We start from the raw sequence: 20,798 nt of genomic DNA, 5'->3' as shown, positions 1-20,798 counted from the left end.
GAAAGGAAGGAAGGAAGGAAGGAAGGAAGGAAGGAAGGAAGGAAGGAAGAAAGAAAGAAAGAAAGAAAGAAAGAAAGAAAGAAAAGAAAGAAAGAAAGACTGAATTAGGTCAATTTGAAAGTATCTCTTAATTTTGTTGTATATTTCAAACAGCAGCAATACAACGACCTTTTATACGTTTTCAAGTTACAACAGCTTTAACAGTTCATTAACATCATAATTTCATATAATTATAATGAATTATATAAACTTGTTCGTCCAACATACTATTTTAAAGTGAACTACCAGAATAAAAGGATTACTTTTGACTCTTTTATTTTTGCCCCTAACCACTCTAATCACTATTCTGCTATTTTGTGTAATCTTCCAAAAATAAATTTTTCTTAATAAAACATTTACTGCACTTTATTTTTTTCTGTTTTTATTAATGAAAAGTTAGCAAATGCATATCTTTGCCAAAAATAATCATATCAATTTAAATGTGGAATTATCATTTTATTATTGCACTAGTAACCAGTTGAGTTCTATTTCAATAAAAAACATGTCCAAAATGTGGATTGAGCTTAAAGCATCTCCTGACTTACAGCTCTTAACTCCAGTGATACTTCTTTCATTTACTCTTTTAGGACTAACAAAATTAACATCAGACATTTTAAAATATAACACATATTTAAATAAAAATAATTTTTCATTATATATACATTAATTATTTGATGTAGAAAAGTTTTATTTTTTTCTTTCAAAAGATATCTTTTATTATTATTTGCATTCAATCACTGTATATCATTAGAATATACAAAATGAATTTCCCCACCATAAATACAGTGTACAAAGATATTACCATATGAATCATCAAAAGATAATTTTCCATTTTTGTGTTCCTTAAATGTTGTGTTTCTGACTTTTTTCTCCTTGATTCCCTCCCTTTCACCTTCCCCCATTTCTCACCTTCTCCCACACTATATCCAATATCCACAGTTGCTTTTGACACTTTTTTGGGGGAGAGGTTTATGCCATAGGGTGTGTGCATTTGCCAGAGAGACAGAGAGACAGAAAGCGAGAAATCACCCCCCGGGGGGATGGCCACACCGCAATCCCTTGTCCTCCATTTTCCTCTAGAGATTATGAGCACACATGCACACGTGCCCGGCATGAGTTTTAGCCACCAGGTCTGGGACTCAAACCTTGGTCGACTACAGGGGAATTCAGCGACACAGCTATTACATTAACTATTGGTCCCCCTCTTGGGATCTTGAGCATGCACACACATGTGCCAGCATGAGTTTAAGCCACCAGGTCAGGGACTTGAACCACGGTCAAGTACATGGGAGTCCAACAGCATAGCCATTATGCCAACTACTGACCCTGCTCTTCATGCTTTTGTATCTTCCAATCTTTCAGTTTCTGCCATAGAGTGCACGCATCTGGTATATCTTGAGTGGGGACATACTGTGCTTCTCTTTCATAGGTTGGTTTGCTTTGTTTAGCAGTGAATTTTCCATATTTGTCCACTTTCTATCAAGTTCCATGGTCCCCCCTTTTTTTAATTGCTGAGTAGTATTCTATAGCATATATGTGCCACGTTTTTTCAATCCATTCATCTGTTTGTGGACATTTGGGTTGGTTCCATGTCTTAGCAACTGGGAATAATGCTGCAGTAAACATGGATGTGTAAGTGTTTTTCTGAACAAGTGTATTCCTATCCCATGGTAGTTCTATACATAGATCTATGAAAAAACTCCATATCACCAGAGTGGCTATACTAATTTACATTCCCATCAATAGTGTAGAATTCCCTTTTTCTTTTCACTGCAGCCTCACCAGGACTTACCATACCTTTTTTTTTTTTTTAATTTTAGCCATTCTGACTAAGATAGGTGGTATCTCATTGTAGTTTTAATTTGTATCTCCCCTGTGATAGGGTATTAAGCATTTTTTTATATGCTTTTTGGCTATTCATTTATCTTCCTTAGAGAATTGTCTATTTAGCTAATTCGCCTATCTTTTCTTTTTCTTATTTATTTATTTTTTGAGAGGTTTTTGCTATAGGGCATGTGCGATCACCAGAAAGACAGAGAGGGACAGAGAGACAGAAAGTGAGAAATCACCCCCCTAGGGGGATGACCACACCACAATCCCTTCTCCTTTCTACTCTCAGGATCTTTGGCACATACACACATGCACCCAGTACGAGTTTAAGTCACTGGATCTTGGACTCAAACCATTGTCAACTACATGACAGTTCAGTGACATAGCCTTTATGCTAACTGCCGGTCTCTAATTTGCCTATCTTTAAATTGGCTTGATTATTATTTTTCAGGTAAGCTACTTGAGCTCCCAGCATACTCTTATTATCAATCCCTTATCTAAGGTACAGTTCGTAAATATATTCTCTTATTTGGAGAGTGTCAGTTCACCAATTGTTGTTTCTTTTGCTGTGTATAAACTTTTTTTTACCTAATGTAATCTGACTTGTCTATTTGGGGGATTATTGCCTGTGGTTTGGGAATCTTATTTAATTAGTCATTGCCTACTCCAATGTCTCCAAGAACTTTCCCTCTATTATCTACCAGTAGTTTTATCATTTCAGGTCTTAGATTTAGATCTTTCATCTATTTTTGAATTGATTTTTGTTAATGGTGAGATTTAGGGGTCCAGTTTCATCTTTTTCCAAATGTCTACCTAGTTTTTCCACAACTATTTGCTAAAGAGATTTTCTTTTCCCAATTAGATTGCCTGGTGCCCTTGGGCAAAAATCAGTTGACCATATGTTTGTGGGCTTATTTCCCGGGTCTCTATTCTGTTCCACTGCTACGCATGCCTGTTTTTGTGCCAGTACTATGCTGTTTTGATTATCACAACTTTGAAATACATTTTGGGGTTAGGGAGTGAGATGCTTCCTACTTCACTCTTCTTGTGTACTATTACTTTGGTTATATGAGGATTTTTATGATTCTGAACAAATTCTTTAATTATTTTTTCTAAATCTGTGAATAATACCTCTGGTAATTTGATTGGAATTGCATTAAATTTGCAGATTAATTTGGATAGAATTGACATTTTGATTATATTAATTATTCTAACCTGGGAACATAAGCTGTCCTTTTTGTATTATTAATCCCTTTTAATATATATTTATATTTATAATTTCTTTTTGTATCATTTTCAATGTCTTATTTAAGTTTTTCATAGTTTTCCTTGTAGAGCTCTTCTACTTCTTTGATTAGGTTTACTCTTAAATTTATCATGTCTTTTTTGGCCATTGTAAATGGAATTTCTTTCTTCAATTCCACCTTAGTCTGTTCATTGTTGGTGTATAGAAATACTATAGATTTTTGTATGTTGATTTTGTATCCTGCCACTTTATTGTATTCAATTATCAGTTCCAGAACTGATAAATGGATTATTTATCAGTTTTTTAAAATTTTTGTTGATTATTTTGATGATTATTATTATTTTTATTTATTGTAGATTATTTTGTATTTTTTATGTATATAATCATATCATCTGCAAATAGGAACAGTTTAGCTTCTTTTCCTATCTGAATGTTCCAGTTTTCAGCTTTTCCTCCTTAGTATGATGTTAGCCACAGGCCTGTTGTATATGGCTTTTATTGTGCTGAGAAATAGCCCTTCTAACTCTATTTTCCTGAGAGTCTTCATTATAAAGCGATGTTCCTATTTAGTTTGATGATGGCTATGGATTTTTTATACATAGCTTTTATTGTGTTGAAATATGTCACTTTTATGCCAATTTTTCTGAGAGTCTTAATTTGTGAAGAGATGTTGTTTTTTTAAAATGCTTTTTCTGCATCGTTTGATAAAATCATGATTTTTATCTTTTCTTCTATTAATATAATGTATTACATTTATTTTCATTTATGGTTTTGCATATGTTAAACCACCCTTACATCCTTGGAATAAAGCCAACCTGATCGTGGTGTATATCATTGGATACAATTTGCTAGTATCTTCTTAAGAATTTTTCATCTGTATTCATTAGGGATAGATATTGCTCTGCAGTTGTCTTTATTTGGGATATCCTGTCTGTTTTTGAAATGAGAGTAATAGAGGCTCTCTAGTATGAATTTGGGAAGATTTCTTCCTTATCTATCTTTAAAAATAGTTTGAGAAGAATGGAGATTATCTCTTCTTTAAAAATTTTGTAGAATTTTGGATAATAATATACATGATTAAGTCATGATTAAGTCATGCCTAAATTAGACTTGTGTTCATGGAAATGTATATATCAGCTGTGTTTGCTATGAAAATATTTAGATTAATTAAGATCTTTAGTAATTCAATAAAAAATGGGGGTAAAACAGTATAGAAAGTAAACATAGATACCAGAGACAGTGTGGGAAGAGAGTGGGAGGTGACTGAGGGTAAGAGATAGGGAATCAAGAATAGGGGAGAAGTAAAACATACAGGAAGCAAGAAATGGAAAATTATTTGTTGACAATAACATGTTTGTTGATGTGCTTGATTAAGACAATATACAGTGTACTCTGGATAGAAAAAAAAATTGCCACCAACACTTAATTATTATATGACTAATTTGGATATCAGCAATATCCAGAAAAAATGCAGAATAAAGTGTTGCTAATGCATATTTGAAAAAAAAAAAACTTTGTAAAATTCAGAAGTGAAGCCATTGGAACCTGCACTTTTCTTTGCTAGGAGACTATTACTGATTCCATTTCATTGCTTGTTATTGGTTTCTATTCAGGTTTTCTATGTCTTCTTGATTCAATCTTAGAATATTATATGTGTCCAGGAATTTGTCCATCTACTTAGGCTGTCTTTTTTCTTGGAGTATGTCTATACATCATTCATAGTATTCTCTTTTGATCATTTGTATTTCTGTTACGTCTGTTGTAATATTGCCTGCTTCACTTCTGATTAGACTTATCAGGTTCATTTCTCTGTTCTTCTTACTTAGTTTAACTAACAGTGTGTCAATTTTGTTTATCTTCTCAAAAAAAGCAGCCTTTGATTTAATTTATTTTCTACATAGTTCATTTAATCTCTATTTCATTTATTTGTGCTCAAATCTTTTTTTTTAATCCTGTAATTTTTGTTGTTATTTTTCCAGTTGCTTGAGGTGTGTTGTTAAGATGTCTATTTGCCACCTCTCCATTTTTTTCTTGCAAGCATTAATTGCTAGGAACTTCACTCTTATGAATGCTCTTGCTGTGTCCCATAGATTATGAAAGTTTGTGTGCTTATCATTGGTTTCAATGACTCTTTAGAGTCCAATGTTAATTTCTTCAGTGATTGTGAAATTATTCAAAGATAGATTGTTTGGTTTCCTTGTTTTATTGTAGAGGTTTTTCTCCTGAAGTTAATTTCAAGTTTGATTTCATCATGATTGAAGACGATGTTAGATATAGTTTACTTTTTAATTTATTTTTTATTTCTTGTTCTTTTATACATTCAATTACATTTTTTAGCTTACAAAGTGAATATTCCAACATGTGTACATTTCTCCCTAGTCTTGTTGATAATATTATAAAATTATCTTCAACAGGTAATACAACATTTCTTGTCCCATTAATGCTTCGCCTCCCTATTTTTCTTCTAAATGTCCTTCCTCAGACTCTACTCTTTCACAACACTAGATCTGATATTCACAATCATTTATTGTGTTTCTATATCCTTTAGTCAATCAGTTTCAGTCAAAGGGTACAGACACTTGATATAAATTAAGTGGGGACACACAATGACTCTCCTTCATAGCTTGGCTTGCTTCACTCAGCAGTAAATCTCCCATATCCATCCACTTTCTGTGAAAAGCCCGAGACTTGTTGTTTTTTATAGCTGAATAGTATTCCATACAGTATATGTGCCATAATTTTTCAATTCACTCATCTGTTCATGGGCATTTGGGTTGGTTCCATGTCTTAGCAATTGTGAATAATGCCACAATAAATATTGATGTGCAAGCACTTTTCCAATTAAGAATTCTTCTGTCCTTTGGGTAGATACCAAGGAATGGGATTGCTGTATCTTATGGTAGTTCTATTTGTAGATTTTTGAGGAATCTCCAAATTGTTCTCCATAGTGGCTGGACCAATTTACATTCCCACCAGCAGTGTAAGAGAGTTCCCTTTTCACCACAGCCCCACCAGCACTTACCATTTTTAGCATTTTTAATCTTAGTCATTCTGACTGGGGTTAGGTGGCAGTTAATTGTTGTTTTGATCTGTATTTCCCTTACAATGAGGGATGTTGAGCATTTTTTCATATGCCTTTTGGCTATTTGGAGGAGTCTGACCCAGCGGGCCCCAGGATCTGTCTGAGCCTCCTTGCTTCCAGTCGGTTCAGTAAGTTGGCAAGGCCACTACTGTGCACCCCCCTCCCCCGACCTAGGATTTTGCTCCAGAAACTGTAGCAGCCTTGCTGGGAAGCGACCCCCCTCTGACTCCCCAATATACTACTGTAAAAGAATTACATAGCTCTCTTATACATCCTGAGTATATGATAAAATCTTCCAGGAAGTCCCCCAACCACTCCCCTTTGCTCTAATCACTTACTGTTAATTACAATGCTTTATCTCCATAGTCACAATAGAGGGTGGGCTAAAGTTCTATCTAGGCAGAAATAATCTTAACCTTTAGAAAGCCCTTCAAAATGCATTTAAGGTAAACTTAATCCTTTCTTTACGTAAAATAAGATCAGGCCAAAACTGGCCCAGGACACCCCCCGCCCTCACCAAGTGAAATAGATAAATATATTAGAATTCCTCAAATTAAGTTTTAAATCCCTACAAAACTATATAAGTACCATACTTTATTAAGATCCATAAAAACTAACATCTATACTTAAAATTTTCTTTTCTTAGCACCATTTCCAGTAATCACAAGATGGCTGCTGCTGCACCGCATCAGCTGATAATCATCTCTGCTTACTAGAACCGCTTTCCCAAAACTGCATTCCATGGAGACCCACCTACAATTGCGGAACAGCACTAGACCCACCCTTAATCCAACCCTAAATAGAATCTATGTTCCCTATTCTTAAGACTTTATGAGCTAATAATCAAAACACGTAGTCCCTCTTCCATTTACTTACATGTAACACGTTTTCAATAAAAAGGCATAATAATTCCTGGTGGTTGTCATTCCTCAGAGAGCAATCTTTGAGGGGTGTCCGGCAAAGGACATGCATGAAAAGACACCCAGGCCTTTGTCTTCTGTTCACCTTTGCCACCCACGCCAAGGCTGGTCCCCAGCAGATTGGCGCCCAACGTGGATTGCTCTTCCATTTGAATTTATAAAGGCTTGTTTTGTGATTATCATGTGGTCAATCTTCTAAAATATTCCATTGTTGGATGAGAAAAATGTATATCTTGAGGTTTTGGGATAGAGAGGCCTCTAGATGTCTGTCAAGTTCTTTTGATTTATGGTATAATTTAGATTCTGTATCTTTTTTTTTTTTTTTGGAGAGGTTTTTGCTATAGGGCACGTGCACTTGCCAGAGAGAGAGAGACAGAGCGAAAGCAAGTGAGAAGTCACCACCCCACAGGGGGGATGGCCACACCGCATTCCCTTCTCTTCCATTCTCCTCTCAAGATCTTGGGCACACACGCACACGCGCCCGGCGTGAGTTTTAAGCCACTGGGTCCATGACGCGAACTGCGGTTGACCACATGGGAGTCCAGCGACATAGCCACTATGCTAACTGCTGGTCCCAAGATTCTGTATCTTTTTGCTTAATTTGTCTGTATGATCTGTCCAGAGAACACAGTGGAGTGTTGATATCTCCAACAATTATTGTGTTGTAGTCTCTCTCCTTTTTGATCAGGTGGTTTATTTTTTACATATTTGGGTGCTCCAGTGTGAGGTGAGTAGGTGTTTATAAGTGTTAAATCTTCTTGGTGAATTAGCCCTTTGAGTACTATTTTGTGCACTTCTTTGTCTCTTCTTAAACTTTTGTCTTAAAATCTATTTTATCTTATATCCGGTATTATTACTCTAGAGTTTTTTATTGTTTTCCATTTTCTTGGAATAGCTTTTTCCAGCCCTCTACTTTCAGTCTATGTTTGTTTTTATCCATGAGGTTCATTTCTTGTAGGCAGCATATAGAGGGCTCCTGTTTGTTTTTTTGTTTTTGTTTTTGTTTTATCCTTTCAGTCTGTGTCTTTTGATTGGAGCATTTAATCCATTAATATTCACCATTATGATTGTTATTTGCAGACTTGCCCTGCCATTTTGTTAGCCACTTTCTTGGTGTTTATGTTGCCTTATTTCACTTTGCCCCTCTTTAGCCTTCCTGATATCATAATCCATTCAGTGCTTCCTGAACTGTTGGTCTAGAATTAGTGAATTCTTTCAGTTTTTGTTTATCTGAGAATATTTTTTTTCTTCCCATATGAAGGAAAGTTTTGCTGGCTATAGTATTCTTGGTTGAAATTATTTTTCTTAATAATTTTCTTTTAGTGTATTGATTATATTTTCCTATTCTTTCTTTCTTTGCATTTTTTCATTTGAGTTTTGATGTTAGTCCAATGGGATAACCTTTGTAAGTAACTTGACATTTCTCTCTTGCCTTTTTAGAATCTTGTCCTTGTCTGCAATTTTTTTTTTTTTTTGGAGAGGTTTTCGCTATAGGGTGCATGTGCTCGCCAGACAGACTGAGAGAGACATAGAGACAGAAAGCGAGAAATCAACCCCCAGAGGGGATGGTCATGCCGCAATCCCTTCTCCTCCATTCTCCTCTCGGGATCTTGGGCATGCATGCACATGCACCTGGCGTGAGTTTTAAGCCACCGGGTCCAGGACGTGAACCATGGTTGACTATGTGGGAGTCCAGCGACATAGCCATTACGCTAACCGCTGGTTCCCCTTACCTGCAATTTTGACCAATCTGACTATAATGTGCCCTGGAGAGGATCTTATTAAGTTGAATTGATTTGAGGTCTTTTGTACTTCTTGGGTCTGAATGTTTCAATGTTTCTCTAGGTTGAAAAAGTTTTCTGCAAATATTTCATGGAATAGATTTTCAATACCCTCATTATATTCTTCACCTTCTAGAACACCAATTATTTCATTGTTTGGGCATTTAATGGTATCTATTATGGTATTTTTTTATATGTTGTCCTCTTTTTGTTGTTGTTGTAGCTACTTTGTCATTCTTTTGGTCATTTTTCAAGGTCTGAGGTTTCATCTTCTATATCAGAAATTCTAGGTTCTGCATGTTCTAATTTGCTATTAATACTGTCAAGGGAGGCTTTGATTTCTTGTATCACAATTTTCATCCTTAGAAGTTTCATTTGAAATTTTTTATGGTGTTTATCTTCACCTTTAAGTCATGGAAGGGCTTCCTCATCTCTAGAGTGTGTTGTTTCTTTTCTCTTGCATTTCATTTACTTTTGTCACTAAGAATATTCTGAATTCTTTTTCTTACATATCTGTGAGTTTTATTGTGCTGTCTGTGGGTGATGAGAAGATGTTGTTTTCCCTTGAGGGAGAAATAGCTCCTTTTTTTCACATTTATTGTACCTCTGTGTTGGTTTTTGGTTATCTGATGAAGTACACACTTCTTCCTACTTTTTTGGATGGGTTCTTTAGTGTCAGTGGAAAAGAACAGCTCTCCTTTCCAGGTGTGTTCTTTGGTACAGGAATGTGTCTTTCAATCAGAATAGGGTTTATCTAGCTATCCAGGTTCAGGTACTTGGATCCTTTAACAAACTCTCAGAATGAAACACACCTGGAGCTGCTCTGGAACTATGTAACTACAGAAAGAAATACATGTATGCAGCACATGGACTGGTAAAATTAGAAATCTAAAAGAACTTGGCTCCATGGGACTCTGTTGTATCAGTTTTTCAAATTTGGAAAGGCACTAGAGGGGCAGCCAGATACTAAAGGATTCAAAGTTCCAGACCTGGCTTAGCAGGACACCAGTAGGGGTTTTACAGCTGCTGACCTTCAGCAGCAGCCTCCCTGGGATCCTACCATGCAAGTTGCTAGAACTTGGAAAGACACTGTAGGAGCAGTGGGACATGAAAGGATCCAAAGTCCCAGACCAGCTTAGCAGAACACTAACTGAGAGCTTCACAGCTTCTCACCTTTACTGGCTGCCTCCCTGGGACTGTGCCACACAGACTGGTGGAACTTAAAAAGTCACTCTATATATATATTAAAACCTTGAATTTTTCCCTAGAGTTTATGAAATTTCACTTTCTGCTAATATTTTCTCAATAATGAAATAATAGCTTGAAGCACTGAGGAGACAATGAGACGAAGTATGAGTTATTACTAACATGACTTTGAGGCAAGAAAGCATTTTACTTAATCTTACATTCTTCAGATACATAATGAAAATTCTTTAATTATTTTGGTATGTTTCACGTTACATTTTCAGAATAGACAGAGGCTTCCTCTGTTAGACAAGTGTATGTTTGCATCTCGGAAAATAATAGGCCTCAGTATATACAGACCCAGAACAGATAAGTCAATTAAATATTCATGGACAAGCTTGGTAGGATTTTCAAGTATATGGGTATTTGAGACCAATTAATTAGAATGGGGATTTTATAAAAATTTTCTCAGGGACTTAAGGGTATTGAAATAAAAGATTATGAGTACTATAAGGAAACTTATAGATAATTCTCTCAATCTGTCAATCAAAAAATTAAAAAGACTGATTTCTACCTAATTATTTCACAATCTGTATAGCAAATGAAATTAACTCTGTGAAAACCTGGATTATAGACATATAATGTAGACATATTAGCCTGGTATTCAGCTGCTTCACTTGAAGCCAGCTGTTGAGATACTCATGCTGTGCTCTGGAAATCTTGGGATCTTCAAGTTGAAAATATGTGAACAATGGATTGGGCAGTTGAGACTATAAACTGGAAAACTTTGTTTTGTAATTCCTTGGAAAATCTGAAGAGATATTTTTACAATCATATAAAAGTTTTTTAAATTTAATGCATAGGTTAGTTTAACTCTTGTTTGCAAGAAACAAACCCTTGTCAAGTTACCTCAAATAATTCAGAAATTGTAAATGATAATAATAATTAATTGTAGTATACACACATTAGGTTGTCTCCTTAATTCTTTTTTTTTTCCTAAAGCTGCCTGCCTTTAACAGAGGAGTTAGTATGGGCCAGTTCGAGGCATAGTAGGTAAAGTGGTTAGATCCTAACTACATGACTAGTAGGTAAAGTGGCTAGCTCCTAACTACATGACTAACTATACGGTAGTAGTCCCAAACCTTGCAACTTGAGAAATATGGTGGGTGACTGCATGAGTGCTCAAAATTCAGGACAGAGGGAGAAATGGAAAAGAGGGGATTTTAATGCAAGCATTCCCCATGGGGGAATGGAAGCTTTCTCACTTTCCGTCTCTCTCTGTCTCTCTCCAGTGAGTGTACTGCCCTCCAGCAAATAAAAAAAAAAATGGAATCAGTGCCACAGTCTTTGTGCTATTATATGTCTCTGTCCCCCTAAGACACCATCAATAAGATACCTGAAAAACTTGAACTAATCAAATATTTTTCCTCATGATTTAATCATTTTCAATTAAGTGATGCACGCTCATTGGAGACAAGTCACATTAATGGCATCATGGTAAATAGATTTTTATAAAATTTTGTTTTTTCCATGTTTTATGACCTAACTTTTCAGTGGATTGGAATCTATGATTGAGCCCAAGTACACCACAGTAAATGGTCTTTTTATATAAGTTCTATAACTAAAAGGATCTGAACTTACATATAGGGTCATGTAAGTATATAAAACACTAAATAATCAAAGCTAAACAACAGAAAGTAAGAAAAATATTTATGAACATGGAAAACTATAATATCCATGGAAATAATCATTATAAAATTTTCACTCCATGCCCCAACCTTGATCAGACTCAGCTAAACTTAGAGTCTATCTTTTGGTATTTCTCAACCTCTACTATCTATTTTGTTTCTTTGTTTGTTTGTTTGTTTGCTTTGGGATTTTTTTTTTTCCCTCAGCTTAACAGCATCTGTGGAAACAGAATGTCAGCTTTCTTGGAACTTTAATTTGTTATAAGTCCTCTTAGTCCTGACTTTCTACCACATGACTCCTTTTTAGAGTCCTTTCTTACTGCTATCTTTTTATTTTTATAATTTTAGTTAAAATTTTATGAAAGAAAATTGTCATTTATTGTTTGTTTTGTCATGGGTTATAGCCAGCCAATAGACTGACAAAATGGATGAATTTGGAGGACAGTATGTTAAATGAAACAAATCAGACACAGAAAGACAAGTACTGTTTAATCTCAATCATATGTGGAGTCTAGAAAAATTTAAATCATACATGAATAAAGTAATATCTTGCTAACTCATACAGAGCCTGAAAAGTACTTTATGGGCATTTTTTTGTTCTATTACAGCAAATATAGATTTTGTTATCATTTCATGTTTCTCTTTTCTTCAAAGCTAATTACAGTGTGAATAAATCAATAAACATTTCTGAACAATGACATTGCAACCGAATGGCATATATAAAACAGCACAACATGAAAGCTTTGAAATATTCAAAATAATTAAAATGTATATAAATTATGATAAAATAGCATATATGTAATGTCTCATAGAAATATTGTTATTGGAAACTTTTGCTGATTATTACATTATTATAGGAGTTATTATTCATGTTGTAAATTTATTTTGCAAGTTAAGTGATATATAGTGATTGAATGTATAGAAGAAATTAAAATAAAATATGTATATAAAAAAACACTGGCATATGTTACTTAATTCCCTATGTTTTTAAAAGTGAATGTGATGATAATTCTTGTAATGAATTTTATTCTTTTAAAAAGTACTGTAAATGAACCAAAACTGTTATTTCTATTCCTTTGTTAATTTTTTAATATAATGTGCTATAGTATGTTTCATAATCATTCCTATTTGTGTTTGATTACTAACAGAATTTTTTATTATGCCTAATATGGCTAAAAATTACAATTCATCATTACTACTTCTATGAAATTCCAAAAATTATCTCTTTAGGTTTAGAATTTCTACATGATATACCTTCTTTGGGAGTAGAAGAAAGTATATGGTTGAAGTTAATTAAGTAGACAGCTAGTTTCCAAATAAACCATAGTGAATAATAATACTAGAGGCCAGCAGATGGCATAGTGGTTACATCACTGGACTTCCACATGGGCCTCCCATTCAAGTTCCAGACCTGGTGGTTTCAAAATCATGCTGGCTGTGTGTGAGTGCATGCCCAGTATCCTGGGAGAAGAATGGAAGGAAAGGGATTGTGGCATGGCCATCCCTTCTGAGGGGTGATTTCCCACTTTCCCTCTCACTGTTTCTGTCTGTCTCTCCCTCTTTCTGGCAGATGCACACACCCTAAGGCAATAACCTCTAAAACAAACAAAATAGTAAAATAGGCTTCAAATCTTACTCTATCCAAGACATTGCTACTTGAAATTACTTAACAATCATGGTGAAGCTTAAATGCATATGTCTTCATTCATCTATAAGTATATATTTTAAGTTTTACTTATTTTACTTTTACTTATTTTTCCAGTGAGCAGAATATATATATATATGTATATATATATATATATACACATATATATATATATATAGAGAGAGAGAGAGAGAGAGAAGAGAGAGAGAGACAGCACCTACGATAGAATCTTTTCTCTCTCTTTCTTAAAATTATATTAAGAATTTTTGCCATCAGGCATGTGCGCTTGCCAGAGATAGTAACAGAGAGAGAGAAAGTAAGAAATCCGAGGGGGATGGCCATGCCACAATACCTTCTCCTCCATTCTCCTCTCAGGATTTTGGACATGCACACACAAACACACACACACAAACACACACACACACACACACACACACACACACACACACACACACAGTGATTTTCAATCTCTTGGGTATGGGACTTGAACCGTAGTTGTCCATGTTGAAATTGGAAGTCCAGCACCTTAACCACTATGCCACCTGGTATCCCCCATAATAGGATCTTAAAGCCACAATTCTTCCTAGTTTCAACTGGCCCATACTAACTCCACTGATTATAGGAACACATATGCCCAGTGTACTGAGGAAGGTCTCTGGATGTGAACCCAGAAACTTCCCATGTGGGTCAACCTTGCAGAGTGCACATTTTAGCACTGAGTTACCATCTGACACCTCATCTGTGCTTTTATATTTGCTATACCATGTATAATGGTAGCTCTCAAACTCTTTTTCTCAGATACATGGTACACAAACTATAAGTACAAGAGTAAGATCATGTCCAGTCAGATTCAGATTTGCTAAATATTTTCTTCTCCCCTCACAAATCATACCTGCGTGTCATCATGGTTGCCATATTGTGGTTCAAATGCTGCTGCTCCTCACCACCACAACCCTCACTGAAAGTGTTCAGTAATTAGAAGAATGTGGAGTCCAATCATCACCAAAATGCTTGACCTTCATTGTGTGCATATCAGTACCAACATAGGTCAATGCAGAGTATGTTATTTCCCTCTGTCAAATAGGATTATTCCCTCTTCAAAGCAGAACCTAAATTACATTCAGGATCTCAGATCTTGACTGTAAGGAAGAGAAGAAATACAGTTAGACTCACAGCCTTAAAGTACCAAAGAAAAAGGGAAGGAGAGACTATATTCTACACAGCAATAAAGTGGTTCTACAGCAACTGTGCTAAGAGCTACATTTTGAAAAAAAACATTTCAATATCTACCCATTTGAAACTACTCTAAATCAAGGCTAGAGTTCACTATTAGCCAAAGCCTCCTCTTCATACTAGAATTAATGTGAACTATAACACCTTAGCTGGGCTTACATTTTAAAATCCAAATGAAAACAGGGGCATTCTAAAAAGAAGATCTATCATGAGTAAGTAGTTTGGGTCCACCACAAGTGCATACAACAGTGTTACTACATCGAAGATAGTTCTAAAGATAGTCAATATCATCATTGCAAAGAACTTTGACTTTCTAGACTAAATAATTTTAATTTTACACCTGTATTTATTGAGGTTATATCAGTGGCTGGAGAAAATAAAAGCAAACTATTACACTGGCTCAAACAAAATAGAAATTTATTTCTTATTCTCATAGCCATCCAAATTAAAACCTGCTGGTCAGCAGACAGCTTTCCTTCACATAGTAATTAACTCAGAGACTTCATCTCCTTTTATTTTGTAGGACAACTGTCCTCTGGGTCCTCATCATTATACACATACTACCAACTGGAGAGGAAAACACTATAGAGATTGCACGACACTTAAAAGCTATGGCCAAGAAACAGTGCCTATCACTCCCTTCATATTGTATTGTCTAGAATTCACATGGTTTTACATAAATCAAGGGATGCTGGAAAGTAAAGGTTAACTATGTGTCTTCGGTAATAAATGTATTTTAGTAAAAACTTTGGTAACCTAGTGGTCTACCCATTATGGCACAAGTGTTAGGGCACTGTTCTGAAATGCTGGAACCACATATAAGACTGTGTGTGGTTTCAATCCCAAGATGAACTGAATCAATCTGCAATTTGAATTTGTGGCTGACTGGGAAGCTGCAAGACGGGCTGCAGTGTAACAAAATCCTGTCAAGATTACCTGTTTTTCTCTCTCTCGTTCAATAAAATAAACAACTGTGGGAAAAAAAATAGTGCTACAATTTTGTTCTCCAAGAAACACTAATGTTATAATCTGCTCCACAATATAAAGCAAACAAAAGCAAGGTAGTGTCTAGTGACTAAAAGTCTCTGAGATTTTAGTAAAGAAATCTACTTACATGTATTTGTAGGAATATTTTCAGGCCAGCTACGGTGTGTTGATTAGGGCAGCTGGATTCCAAATGGTTGATAATGCAGTTCAAGTCTCACATCTAATTGCCTGAAAAAAAAAAAAAAAAGTCAGGCATGTGTTCATATGTACCTAAAATTCCAAAAGGAGAAATGGAGGAGAGAGGATTACAGGGCAATCATCCCTTATGGGTATGATTTCCCTCTCTTACTCTTTTCCTGCTTTCCCTCTCTTACTCTTTTCCCAGTGAACAAATCAGCCTCTGGCAAATTAATTTGATATTTTTTTTCTGCTTGTTTAACCATTGAAACACATCTTCAAAGACTACTTTGGAAAATATTGCCATAAGCAAATAGCATTTTTTTTTATCATTTCTGAATAGGTGAGTATTATGAAACTGGGTGATATTTGCAAGACACACAGAAAGACAGTAAATTTTAAAAAGGCATATCATAAATGATGGGAATTTTATAGTAACACCAAAACATTATATACCTTGATTTATGCTGATGACACAGAATAAAACTAAGAGAATCATTTTTTTCTAAATCATACTAAAATAAGCAGACTTGACAATTCATTGGATCTGGGGCTAAAAAAAGGAACCAAACTTGAGATATTTATAGGAAGTGAATAGTATAAAAACAAACAAAAAAAAGGACAACTATGTATTGATTTCAATATTTTTTAACCAAATAAATTCCTATTTTAATTTCATTTTTGCATGAACTCTTTGAGTTCCCCTCATACTTCAAAGTAAACCAAGGATGAGGGAGAAATTAAAGGTATCACCAAGGTTTTAGTTTCACTGAACCAGAAGCACAGTAATTAAGAGATTGCTATCATAAATACTATGGAAATAAATCAAACAACTATAGATCAAGCTGGCTTTGTCATAAAATATTCCTTAACATAGTGAACTAAAGGGGCTGAAAACCACATAAAACATGGAAACATGAAGTTAACTAAAGATCCCAATTGGGAAATATTAGATATCCATTAAGATGCCAGTGCAGCTTTTAAAAAAATCTGGAGCTTGGGGCCAGCAGATGACGTAGTGGTAATGTCCTAGATTCCCACATGGACAAGTGCAGTTTGAGTTCCAGACCTGGTGGTTTGAAACTCATCCCAGCCGTGTATGTGTGTACTCAAAATTCTGAGAGGAGAATGGAGGAGAAGGGATTGTGGCATGATTATCTTCCCTTGGGGGGGTATTTTGCTCTCTTCCCCTCTCACTGCCTCTGTCTCTGTCTCTCTTTCTGACAAGGGCACGCACTTTAAGGCAAAAACTTGTTTGTTTGTTTTTTTAAAGAAAAGAAATCTAGAGTTGATGCTGTAGCACAGCAGTTAAGTACCTATACATCAGGAGATAGATCCCATATGGCCAGCCATGGCTTGAATCCCAGCCCCCACAGCTGGAAAAGCATGCCTGACACATGTGCATGTATACTCAGAATTCTAATAGGATGGACAAATACGTTAAAAAAGAAGATTACAGTATTGCCTTGCCCTAATGGAGGGTAATTTCTCCCCCTCTCAGTTTGGTTAGTGCACATGCCCTCTGGCAATAAGAAAAAAAAAAAAAAAAACCCTCTAAGATTAAAAAAAAAGACAGAAAGTAAAATATTATGTATTAAATGCCAAGACAGAAAGGATTTGTAAGAAGATGATAACTAATTACAAATGTTTATAGATGTAACTACTATTACCCACATCACCAAGGGTGAAATATAAATGAGGTCACATTCCATTAACATTCAAATTAACTACTTCAATAAAAATTAGCAGGACAAGTAATTTTCTTTAAAAACTTCCTTCACTTCAGATGCCAAGAAAACTCTGGGGTAATATTCCAGTAAAGATGCCAGTCTAGCTTATTTAAATACCCTGTAAAATGACTATTGGAAAACCAGCTCAGCACCCTGGGCACTCCAGTTTTAGCTTACTTGGAATGTTATCATTGAAAACAAACCTTGACCAATATTGCAAGGGTAACTTTGCTGATGTTGGTTCACACAGAAATGGACTACAAAAACACCTAAAACCTTACACCATAAAATATGAAAGTCAGTGACTAAAAAAAAGAAAGATTCTGAAACAATATTTCTGGGTTGTTAATTCTAAAATGATCACTTCAGAAGAAGAATTGATTTAATTACATGTTGAGAATTCTTTGTAATATTCCCAAATTGGAGGAAGGTAGAATAAAGAATGCATTAACGGTCTACAACACCTCAAAGTAAAAAAAAAAAGTAATAATAATAAAATACAGCTCTGATTCTTTGAGTCTAAAATCCCAGGAAGGTCATAATCAAAAGTGGGTAGCTTGCTCTTTTCTGAGGTTCCATATGACTTGAAATAGGCAAACTTACAGGATTCTACTTTATTGACTTAACCTTGATATAGGACAGTTAGTCTGATCTCAGAGTTTAAAACAGACCCCTAGGTTTTTCAGAATGAACTGTGGTGGTCCCAGAAGAGCTTCCCCGCATGCCCTCAACTATAGAAAGGATATAGGCATGAACTCCTAACCTATTCTTAAATGACATAGACAAACATAAAGGAGAATCGAGCAAGAGTATGGCCTCAACATACAAAAGGAAATAGAGAAATAGACAGAAAGAAGATTGATGAACATAGTTTAGAAAAGACAGATAACAATCTGAAAGAAAACAATTTTGTTTACATTAAAGTTAAGGATATAAGCCTATAATCCAGTCCCTAGAAGCACTTCAGCAAAAGGACGGGAAAGCCAGGCCCCTCAAAGAACCACTGTCCCTTGCCCACCCAGTTAACTCAGCCATCACCTTGTAAAAATGAGAACAATATATGCATGAGGAGCCCCAGATAGAAAACGACATGCACAAGCCTTCTTTTGAAGGTGAGAAGGCTGATAATGTCATTGGTTTTAGCTGAGCTGCCAGGTGAGCATAAGAGGCCTTCTCCACTTGAGGTAAAAAACATCCTCCAACAACTGTCCTGATTTCACTGCACAGTGCTAAAGTTGATCATGGATTCAATGTGATCTGAGGAAGACACAGCAGAACTGGAAAGGGGCAATGAAGATGACAGCAGCCTCAAAGGTGAAGGGGCAATGAAGGTGAAGAGGGCAATGAAGTAAATGCTATGAAAGATGAAAGTGAGGAGGGCTATGGGGACTACATTTTTGAAACAGATGGCAAAAGATAGGGGAACCAGAAAACTTGTCACCTCTGCAAGAGGATGGACAAGGTATGTGTTACATAGAGTCCACAATGCATTAGTTTTTTGATATGTATGAGGATGAAGTAGAATCAAGATGTGACAAAAATGATGATGATATATGTGCATTGAGTAGCTTATGGGAACTCAGACAGACTCATGATTATGTATGAACTGTTTACCTAGAGATTGGCAAGGTGGTAAAGTGGAAGCCTCACAAGAAGTCTGTTGTTCGCCAAGCCCTATGCCTGCATTTCAGAATGAGGACCAAGCCAGAGGTCATTGCACACAAGAATCCGGAACTGAAATGGCCCTATTGTATTTACCAGGATGCTTACTCAGAATGAATAGTGCACACAATCCCACCTATGAAGGAGACAAACAGCTGAACCAAGTTCCACCTACAACAGATGGATGTATCATCTTTGGAAGATTTTCTGCTTTGGAAATAGCAAAATTCCTACAACAAAGAAGACAAGAAAACATGACAAGTAAAACTTTTTGAGCTAGATACTGTGAAAAAGTAAATAAATAAAATTGCATGTGTGTGGTCAGTAAATAAATGAAATTGCATATAAAAAACAATTTTAAGACAAAAAATATAGATGATAGAGAGATAGATGATATGTGATAGCCACATAAAAACAGAAAGAGAGAAGTTAATATTAGTTCAAGAAAAAAATTCTGAAATATAAAAAAATCCAGAAATATAATATCCATAGGCATTTTTAAATTAAAATTAAATCAAATTAATAAATCAAGATAAATAATTTAGCATTGGAAAATCTATAGAATTTGCCATTCAAAGATTGATGGTGACCACTCAATCTATGTAAATATGAAAATAAAAACTAAAATCTACTAAAACAAAAATGTTTCATAATTTCAAGCAATGGGTAGTAGTTAGGAATAGTACTTTCATTTTGAAACTAGAAATATTCTACTTATCTTTAAACAATTATTTAATTTAATTTTTTTTTTTAGTTATTTTTATTTGACCAGAAAAGGACAGAGTGAGAGATAGAGAGTGAGAGAGAAAGTGAGAAAGCAAGTCATCAGGTCTGGAACTCAAATTGCTGTTGGCCATATAGGAGTCCGGTGTCCTTAATCACCATACCACCTGCTGGCCCCATTCTACTTTAAATACTACCTGAGTTACTGGAATGTTGATAATGTAGAAAAGGAAATATAATCAGCACAAACCCAGATTTTTTGAAGATTCATATGTACATAGATGAATGTTTTTGTATGGGATAAATAGATTTCTCAACTCTTAGAATCAACCTCTCATACAATATATCTGAGTTAATTGTCTTACAGAACAGAGTATAAATGTTACTATTTGTCCATATTAACAGGAAGAGAAGCAGAGGGACTAAAAGATCTCTAAAACTTAAAAAACAAGATATGCAAAGCCAAAAACAATATGTATGGTCAAAAGTTTATGGAAAACAAAACAAGTGTTAGTATATTATTTAAAATTTTAAATATAACCAATTTTTTTTTTTTTTTGTAAGAGAAAGTTTTGCTATAGGTCATGTGCACTTGCGGGAAAGACAGAAAGCAAGAAATCAGTCCCCACAGGGGATGACCATGCCGCGATCCCTGCTCCTCCTCCTTCCTCCTTAGATTTTGGGCACACATACACATGCACCCATCATGAGTTTTAAGCTGCCAGGTCTGGGATTTGAATCATGCATGGTCCACATTGTGGGAGCCCAGCGACATAACCCTTATGCCATCTGCTGGTCCCAAAAAGAACCAATTCTTAAAAACACTACAAATTCTCCAATAGAGAGGCAGGACGTTAGTGAGAAGCACAT

General features: G+C 35.3%; 1 pseudogene; it reads left to right on the top strand.

The window, feature by feature from the left end:
* The window catches only part of LOC102502923 (eukaryotic peptide chain release factor subunit 1-like), a 61,553-nt pseudogene extending 42,073 nt beyond the window's left edge, over nt 1–19,480 (top strand).
* Nucleotides 19,481–20,798: the final 1,318 nt, after the last annotated feature.

The sequence above is a fragment of the Tupaia chinensis genome, unplaced genomic scaffold (genome assembly GCF_000334495.1).
Source record: "Tupaia chinensis unplaced genomic scaffold, TupChi_1.0 Scaffold000225_1, whole genome shotgun sequence".
Taxonomy (NCBI): Eukaryota; Metazoa; Chordata; class Mammalia; order Scandentia; family Tupaiidae; genus Tupaia; species Tupaia belangeri.
This window is presented reverse-complemented; position numbering and strand designations above follow the sequence as displayed.